This window comes from Bison bison, unplaced genomic scaffold, assembly GCF_000754665.1.
Source record: "Bison bison bison isolate TAMUID 2011002044 unplaced genomic scaffold, Bison_UMD1.0 scf7180017864526, whole genome shotgun sequence".
NCBI lineage: Eukaryota > Metazoa > Chordata > Mammalia > Artiodactyla > Bovidae > Bison > Bison bison.
In genome coordinates, this window is record NW_011495077.1 from 2,919,772 (window position 1) to 2,929,794 (window position 10,023).

Below are 10,023 nucleotides of genomic sequence, written 5' to 3' on the forward strand. Positions count from 1 at the left end.
ATTCTTTGGAACTCTGCATTCAGATGTTTATATCTTTCCTTTTCTCCTTTGCTTTTCGCTTCTCTTCTTTTCACAGCTATTTGTAAGGCCTCCCCAGACAGCCATTTTGCTTTTTTGCATTTCTTTTCCATGGGGATGGTCTTGATCCCTGTCTCCTGTACCATGTCACGAACCTCATTCCATAGTTCATCAGGCACTCTATCTATCAGATCTAGGTCCTTAAATCTATTTCTCACTTCCACTGTATAATCATAAGGGATTTGATTTAGGTCATACCTGAATGGTCTAGTGGTTTTCCCTACTTTCTTCAATTTAAGTCTGAATTTGGCAATAAGGAGTTCATATAACACCCCTCAAATTCAGGAATATACAAGCACCCCTAAACTGCAGGACCACAGGCTTTAGTATCATTCTCCACGTAGTCACACCCAAACAGCCCCATCAAAGTGTGTGCAAACACACATATATACTCTGCCCCCTCAATACACACATCCACACATTTCCTAAAACACAGCATGATGTCAATCCAGGGCGCCTCACCTCTACGCCAAACTTGCCATCTAAAGTGTGTCCTGCAGATGATGGGATGGTAAAGCCTGCCGTGAGCACGTGTGTTTCTGAAAGGGAGGTGGGAAAACAGGCTTTTTATCAGTTTTATAGAAACAGAGCTCCTTTAGAAGATCAAGTTCCCTCCCCAGTTAAAAGCCAAATTGAAACCAGAAGCCGGTTTGTTGAATTAATGAGCCTCCCCAGGTGACTTCTCAGGTCTAGCACTGGAAATGCTCTTGTGTTTATCAGCCACGATTACCGATGTTCTTTGGTCTACACGTGAAATGGAGAAGAGACTGAAGGGAAACCGCGTTGGCTTTAGGGGTCTTCTGTGGTAACCAGGTTGGCTGTGGTAGGACGGGGGCCTGAAGTTCAGTGATGCCAGGGCTCTCGTGAAAAGAAATGTAGAGGGCTTTAGCTGCAAGGCCATGAAAGGAAAAGAAATTCTAAATTGGGAGTTCTCCAGTTTCACTCCATCTTAGTCTTCTTCATGCTGATCATTTAGTAATATAGGTCGAGTTACCCATGGCTTCAAATTCAACATCATGTACAAGAGGTTTTGCTACTAGAGATTAGAAAGACTAGAAAAGTAAGGTGGGAAAGAACCGTGCTATCATGGATACATACAAAATTAGGACTTTCAGGAAGGTATGCATGTGTGTCAAATTTGATAAAATCTCATTTTACATGTTTTTATACTTTCATACAGTATGTACTACAGAGTACATGCATGAGTGTGTATGCGTGTGCACACAAACACACACCCACCCTCAGGTACACACAATGGGCAGGTGGCAGGGCTGCCACAGCTGGGCCTAACCAATCCGGGCAGCAGATCACAGGTGGTTCCCATTCCAGAGACAGCCCGAGCTGCAGAGGCCAGTGAGGGGTGATAGGCCAAGGGCTGACTCTGGGGACTTCCTGGAGGGTGAAATAGGACAACCCCAGGTGTCCAGAGTGATGGGAGGGGGCATGCCATGCTGGGGCCCCGGAAGGTGGAGGAGGTTGCTGAAGACCAAGTACTGGAGGCAGAGAGGAGATCCTGACACACATCAGCACCTCACAAAGCAGGGAGGTCGAAAGTATTCCTTTCCCACCTATTTTTTCCCTTTTCTGGAACAGTTCTATCCTCCAGACCCTGGGAGACTGAGAGCACTGGCCCTGACCTCATGAGTAGGTCCGTGATTGTTCTAGGGACCAGACACAGGAAACCTATTACTGGGATTCTCAGAAGGAGGTGTCTGGCTGGTGCCTAAGCCATGTCAGTTCGTGGGTCCTGCTTGGAGGACCAGGACCCCTGCAGTCTTGGTCCTGTCTTTGGGGCCTGCTCTGCTGGGAGAAATATCAATAACCTCAGATATGCAGATGACACCACCCCTATGGCAGAAAGTGAAGAGGAACTAAAAAGCCTCTTGATGAAAGTGAAAGAGGAGAGTGAAAAAGTTGGCTTAAAGCTCAACATTCAGAAAACGAAGATCATGGCATCTGGTCCCATCACTTCATGGGAAATAGATGGGGAAACTGTGGAAACAGTGTCAGACTTTATTTTTCTGGGCTCCAAAATCACTGCAGATGGTTTTTTCAGCCATGAAATTAAAAGGCGCTTACTCCTTGGAAGAAAAGCTATGACCAACCTAGATAGCATATTAAAAAGCAGAGACATTACTTTGCCAACAAAGGTCTGTCTAGTCCAGGCTATGGTTTTTCCAGTGGTCATGTATGGATGTGAGCCGAGAAGGCGATGGCACCCCACTCCAGTACTCTTGCCTGGAAAATCCCATGGACAGAGGAGCCTGGTGGGCTGCAGTCCATGGGGTCATGAAGAGTTGGACTCGAATGAGGTGACTTAGCAGCAGCAGCAGCAGCATGTATGGATGTGAGAGTTGGACTGTGAAGAAAGCTGAGTGCCGAAGAATTGATGCTTTTGAACTGTGGTGTTGGAGAAGACTCTTGAGAGTCCCTTGGACTGCAAGGAGATCCAACCAGTCCATTCTAAAGGAGTTCAGCCCTGGGTGTTCTTTGGAAGGAATGATGCTAAAGCTGAAATTCCAGTACTTTGGCTTTGGCCACCTCATGCAAAGAGTTGACTCATTGGAAAAGACTCTGATGCTGGGAGGGATTGGGGGCAGGAGGAAAAGGGTACAACAGAGGGTGAGATGGCTGGATGGCATCACCGACTTGATGGACGTGAGTTTGGGTGAACTTCGGGAGATGGTGATGGACAGGGAGGCCTGGCATGCTGCGATTCATTGGGTCGCAAAGAGTCGGACACGACTGAGCGACTGAACTGAACTGAACTGGGGGACAGGGGGTGGGGAAGAACATGAGTAGAGAATCTTAATTCTTCTGTGTGTGCAACTGTTTCACTTGCCCAGCTGGGGAGGGGCTGTACCTGTGTGGGGTAAGCTGACATTCAGGGTAGAAGAGGCTTACCAGCCCTTAACCTAACTCACCAGTCTGGTGGGATTATAAGCATGCCACATGCGGAAGCAGAAGGTCCTAAGAGGTTCCTCCTCCCACCACCTACTCCTCCCCTGTCCTGTGCCCCCTTCTCTTCTTCCTCCAGCATTCCAGGGACACAGCCTGCAGACTTCTCTGCCTTCTGTAGTCCTCGAGCAGCTGGGGACAGCTGTTATAGGAATTGTTCCTCCCCTTCATGGGCAGAACCCATGGGCTTATCTTTCCAGTGATGGGATTATACAGAAAAACATTTGGCCAAGGACTTGGAGGCAATCAGAGTTATGAGGGCAGTTCTTCTGTGACAGGATCTGAGAAAGACGATTCTACCATCTGAACCTGAATGGAACCCTGGCCTGGGCACAGGCTGGTCTTGATCCCAGAGTTGTAAACTGAAAGCTGAAAAAACACTTACAGCAACTCTGCTTCATAGATAGAGAAATTAAGCTCCAGAGTGGGGAAGTAACTTGCTCAAGGTCACACAGCAAATCAAAGGCAGACTTGTAAGTAGAATCCAGTCTCCTGCCGCCTGTCTTGGTATCTTTAGATCTCAGCAAAATGTGATGTTTTAAAGCCAGGCTTTGAACAAAAGAAGGGGGACGTACAGATGAGGAGGGACCCTGATGAAAGTTTAATGAAGGAGTCGAAGAAGCTCTCACTTTCTGGGGTGTAGGCGTTCTTTTTCCTTCTCCTCCCCTCTGAGGTCGGGCCAGGTGAAGGCCAGAAAGTGCCAGATTCCTCTCATCCCGGGGGGTGGATAAGGAATTGAGGGGAGGCAGCAGGCCTGGGTCAGGCATCACCTGCTACTCTGGTCTCTCCCGGAGTAGCAGCGGCTGCAGAAGCACGTGGTGCCACCGCACAAAGAAGCTGAGATAAGAAGGAGGATTGATCTTTCTGCTGCTTCAAAGAGGATGGAAGCCGTCCCTGTCATGACTGTTGATCAAAGTCTCTGCAGAGGATGTTTCGCGTGCCCTCCCCTCCCCTGCTTCAGGCCATTGGAGCAGAAGTCCCACTCCTTCTCCTCATGCTGAGGCCTTACTCCAAGTCTCCCTGCATACTAGAGAGACGTCCTCCAGCTAGAATCCCACAGCAGTTACCAGGAGCCAGGCGTCCATTTTCTCCAGGCAGCTCAGCCCAAGGTCATGACCCAGTCTATGGGAACTGATATTAGCCTCATTGTACAGAGGACAAATTGAGGCATAGAGAGGTTAAGTGACTTGTCCAGAGCTACAGGCTAGTTAACCCCATTATTATGGAGTTATATGGCCCTTGTCCTCAGAAAGTCCCCTGGCTGGTGGCAGAGCCACGTTCCTGCCTCTGGAGCCGGTTCACTTAGCATGTGTAGACTCCAGAAAGACTGTGAAAATAACCTCTGTGAAAAAGGAGGGATAAGCCTATTTCTAAAATGTCTTATTTCAGGCATCTGGAAACATCCAGATTCTTTACTTTTACTTTGCCTCTTTTGCAGGACAGAACACAGATTTTTCCTTCCCCAGCCCCACCATCCCCCAATCTATATCCAAATGCCTCTATCTGCAAATATGTGCCTTATGTGTGAAAATCCTTAAATGCTTATCTATTAAATACAGTGCCAATTCCAAATTCCTTAGCCTAGCCTTCAAGGTTCTGAAGAACTTTGAGAGCCACATGGCCTGTGGTTAAGAACTAGCTTGCTGGCTCCTCAAACTCCGAGATTTTGACCCGTGTATTATTTAGCAAGCAGTGTGTTGCTTAATTTCTAGTATTTGGGGGATTTTTCAGATGTTCTCATTTTTGTTTCTTTTCTTTTATTCCTTAAGTTCCAAGTTTTCTTCTGGTATCATTTCTTTCTTTCTTTATTTTGGGAGAGAGCCTTACAATCTGGCTTGTGTTCCTCACCAGGGACTGGACCTGGGTCACTGCAGTGAAGTGCTGAGTTCTAACCACTGGACTGCCAGGGAATTCCTTCATTTCTCTTTCTCTTAAAGAACTTCCTCTTACATTTCATTTAGAGCTGGCATGCTGGCAATTAATCTTCTTGGTTTTCCTCCAACTAAAAATGTCTTTATTTTGCCTTTGAAAAACATTTTCACTGAATATAGAATTCCGGGTTGACAGTTCTTTTGTTTCAGCACTTTAGAGATGGGGTTCCACTGTCTTCTGGTCTCCGTGTCTTCTGATAAGAAATCTGTAGTCATTTTAATTATGTTCCTTTAGTGTAATGTATTGCTTTCCTCTGGCGTTTTCAAAAATATTTTCTTTTTCTTTGTTTTTTTTAGCAGTTTGATTAAGATGTATTTGAATCAGGTTTTCTTTGAATTTGTCTTTCTTTTGGGGTTTGCTGAGCTGTTTAACGGGGAAGGCAATGGTACCCCACTCCAGTACTTTTGCCTGGAAAATCCTATGGACGGAGGAGCCTGGTAGGCTGCAGTCCATGGGGTCGCTAAGAGTTGGATACGACTGAGCGACTTCCCTTTCACTTTTCACTTTCATGCACTGGAGAAGAAAATGGCAACCCACTCCAGTGTTCTTGCCTGGAGAACCCCAGGGATGGGGAGCCTGGTGGGCTGCCGTCTATGGGGCCGCACAGAGTCGGACACGACTGAAGCGACTTAGCAGCAGCAGAGCTGTTTAAATCTATACATTTATGTCTTTTCACCAAATTTGGAAAATGTTCAATGATAATTTCTTCAATACTTTTCTGCACCAAGCCTTTGCTCCAATCTGTCTGAGACACCAAAGATAGGAATGTTAGAGATTTTGCTCTTATCCTATAAATCCCCAAAACTCTATTTTTTTTCCAATTTTTTTCTGTTTTTCAGATTAGATAACTTATACTAATCTATCTTCAAGTTCGTTGACTCTTTCTTCTTCATCTCCATTTTGCCATTGAGCTCATGGAGTGAATTTTTTATTTCAGTTATTGAATCTTCAGTTATAAAGTTTTCTTTTGGATCTTTCTTATAGGTTTCATTTCCTTCTAAGAATTTCTGTCTTTCCATTCATTTCAAGATTATTCCTCCTCACTTCAGGAACTATAGTTGTAACAGCTGCTTTATATGATATATGCTATGTGATGTAAATTAAAAGACGCTTACTCCTTGGAAGAAAAGTTATGACCAACCTAAATAGCATATTCAAAAGCAGAGACATTACTTTGCCAACAAAGGTTTGTCTTGTCAAGGCTATGGTTTTTCCTGTGGTCATGTATGGATGTGAGAGTTGGACTGTGAAGAAGGCTGAGCACCGAAGAATTGATGCTTTTGAACTGTGGTGTTGGAGAAGACTCTTGAGAGTCCCTTGGACTGCAAGGAGATCCAACCAGTCCATTCTGAAGGAGATCAGCCCTGGGATTTCTTTGGAAGGAATGATGCTAAAGCTGAAATTCCAGTACTTTGGCCACCTCATGTGAAGAGTTGACTCATTGGAAAAGACTCTGATTCTGGGAGGGATTGGGGGCAGGAGGAGAAGGGGACGACAGAGGATGAGATGGCTGGATGGCATCACTGACTCGATGGCCGTGAGTCTGAGTGAACTCTGGGAGTTTGTGATGGACAGGGAAGCCTGGTGTGCTGCAATTCATTGGGTCGCAAAGAGTCGGACACGACTGAGCGACTGATCTGATCTGATCTGATCTGATCTGATGTAACAGTCTTCATGTGATAATTCCATCATCTGGATCATCTTGAGGCCAACATCTGCTAATTATCTTTTCCTTTGAAAGTAGCTAAGATTTTCCTAGTTCCTTGTATGTGGAGTTACTTGGGGCATTTTGAATGTGATATAATATTGTACAATCAATCCTATTTATTTTAGACCCCAAGTCCTGACCTGCCTTCTGCTTTGGCTCAGTTCTGTGAATGCACAACTCAAGAGTGAGTTCAAGACTTTATACACAGATTTAAGAGAGCTTCTTTTCCAGCTCTCCATGATTGACCTCACCCTCTATGGCTCCTAAAAGCCCTTTTCCTGATCCTTGGGCTAGAAACCTGGGCTTTTAGCCTCTTCATGTTGCCACACACTTCCCCTGACTGTGTTCACTTTCTGAGTAAATCAAGATAAGAGAGAGAAAAAGTTAACAGAATTTCCCCCCTACTCCCCACAAGAGCCCCTTTACTCACTGTCTCCAGCTAGAGAGAAGGGTTTCTTCTCAGAGTTTTAGTCCTGCGCCACCAACACTGCAGGAGTATAACCTCAAGACCAGGGCTTTCCTCATATCACACTCTGGACAGTAAATGAGAATAAGTGGAGATTCCGCACCCCCCACCCCACTTGCCATCCAGCAGGGTCCCTCTCCCCAATCCTCTGGTAAGAAGAAAGAGGGTTTTTCTGGAGTTCTTTCTGTTTGTGCCCACTGCACAGTCTGGGGTTCATGCTTTCTAGAGTCTAAGCTGGGAAATAGTGGAGGAAAAAATACTTAAGAAACTTACTTCCGTATTGGTCATTCTTTGAGTGTTTATTTCCCTCTCCAATCCACCTTCTATTATTTATTTTTCAGAGTCCTTAGGCAGTGTTGTACGTACCTTTTCCAGGGTTTTTATTTATAATCAATGGGAGGGGGAAAAAGAAGTATGCTTATTCTATCTTAGCTGTAACAGAAGCCTGTAGACATGTAGTTTTACATTGAAAGGTATGGGAGACTCTAGCGAATTTTGCAAAAGTACTGCAAAATTTAAAAGAATGTGAAAGTCACTGTATTTATAAATTTAATTTGTCAGACTCACAACAATTTTATGAGTACCAGATACTTGTTCAATTAGACATTTAAGTTACTTAGGAAAATCAAATATATTAAATGTTCCTATGTAGTTGAAATTGTTTAAGCAAATTTAATTAAGTTGTAAATGGCACTGATTGTTTAAGAGTTTAGTTTTTCCAACATGAGTTAATCAAACTTTAATTGAAGAAAAAGTGAAGGTCTTGTGCTGATTATATTACATTTATAAATAGAATAAGATCAGTAAGTGGAACTTAATCCTGAAGAAAAGCTTTGCTTTCAAATGTGTGTCCTTAGTAAATTGAATATTAATTTTAAAAAGGCAACTATAAATAGTATTTTTGTGTGCACAACATCCCCTCTCGGTTCAGTTCAGTTCAGTAGCTCAGTCATGTTCGACTCTTTGCAACCCCATGGACGGCAGCACGCCAGGCCTCCCTGTCCATCAGCTACTCCTGGAGCTTACTCAAACTCACGTTCATCAAGTTGGTGATGCCATCCAGTCACCTCAGCCTCTGTTGTCCCCTTCTCCTCCCGCCTTCAATCTTTCCCAGCATCAAGGTCTTTTCCAAGGAGTCAGTTCTTAGCATCAGGTGGCCAAAGTATTGGAGTTTCAGCTTCAGCATCAGTCCTTCCAATGAATATTCAGGACTGATTTCCTTGTGGATTGACTGGTTTCATCTCCTTGCAGTCCAAGGGACTCTCAAGAGTCTTCTCCAACACCACAGTTCAAAAACATCAGTTCTTCAGCACTCAGCTTTCTTCACAGTCCAACTCTCACTTCCATACATGACCACTGGAAAAACCATAGCCTTGACTAGACAGACCTTTGTTGGCAAAGTAATGTCTCTGCTTTTTAATATGCTGTCCAGGTTGGTCATAACTTTTCTTACAAGGAGCAAGGGTCTTTTAATTTCATGACTGCAGTCACCATCTGCAGTGATTTTGGAGCCCCCCAAAAATAAAGTCTGTAACTGTTTCCATTGTTTCCCCATCTATTTGCCATGAAGTGATGGGACCAGATGCCATGATCTTCATTTTCTGAATGTTGAGCTTTAAGCCAACTTTTTCACTCTCCACTTTCACTTTCATCAAGAGGCTTTTTAGTTCCTCTTAACTTTCTTCCATAAGGGTGGTGTCATCTGCATATCTGAGGTTATTGATATTTCTCCCAGCAATCTTGATTCCAGCTTGTGCTTCATCCAGTCCAGCGTTTCTCATGATGTACTCTGCATAGAAGTTAAATAAGCAGGCTGACAATATACAGCCTTGACATACTCCTTTCCTGATTTGGAACCAGTCTGTTGTTCCACGTCCAGTTCTAACTGTTGCTTCTTGACCTGCATACAGATTTCTCAGGAGGTAGGTCAGATGGTCTGGTATTCCCATCTCTTGAATTTTCTACAGTTTGTTGTGACCCACACAGTCACTCTGCACATACACTAAAAATCAGTGATGGGGGATCACCTCCTCCAGAGATGACCATGTCACTCTCAGAGCACTCTCACTGTTGGTAAAATGTCTTTCTTTTTACCTGAAATCTTGGGGTAGTGTGGACTGAACAACGTTGAAAGATTAACTGGCATGTTACTTTACTCCTCGTAGACTCAGTTTTCTTATCTGCAAGATGGAAATAAAAAGAACCTACCTCTAAGGTTTGTTTTAAGATCCAATAAGATGGTGTATGTAAAGTGCTTGTGTGTGTATGTGTATGTAGAGTGCTCAGCATAGAAACTGTAGCAGTTGGAGTAGAAGCAAAAATAATAGTAAAGCTATTACCGCTGCTGGTGCTGTGCTCTGAACCAGTTCCCAGAGGTGCCAGGCCCTGGCACTGGGAGAGGCAATGAGAAAACCAAACTGACATGGTGGTTGGCAGGAGGACTCTCAGTCCTGTCCTACCTGCATGGCTGTTCCCTCCTTGGCCCAGAGCTCCTGACAGTGAAGGCAGCTGTCTGGTGTTGCCAGATAGTGGTTGAAAGATGCAGAGCTTTGCAGAGACCCATATTCAGACCCAGGCTTTGCCCGTCCCCCTAGGTGGTTTGGAAAAGATCCCCAGGCTCTAAAAAAACAAGCCTCCGTTCCTTCCCCTACCCATGGAGGTGAGGATCATGATCCCAGTGGGTAGATCTGAGTCTTAAATGAGGCCCTGTGCAGTGTCCAGCTCAGTGCCTAGCATGAGCACATATACAGGGCTTACCGTATATCTCCGCAGTGTGAATTTGATTCCAAAATGGATTCTTCTGCTCCTGGTAATCCAGTTATCTGCACTGACCCAAGTTATCTGGCTATCTTGTCTACACTGACCCAGCTTATCTGGTTAT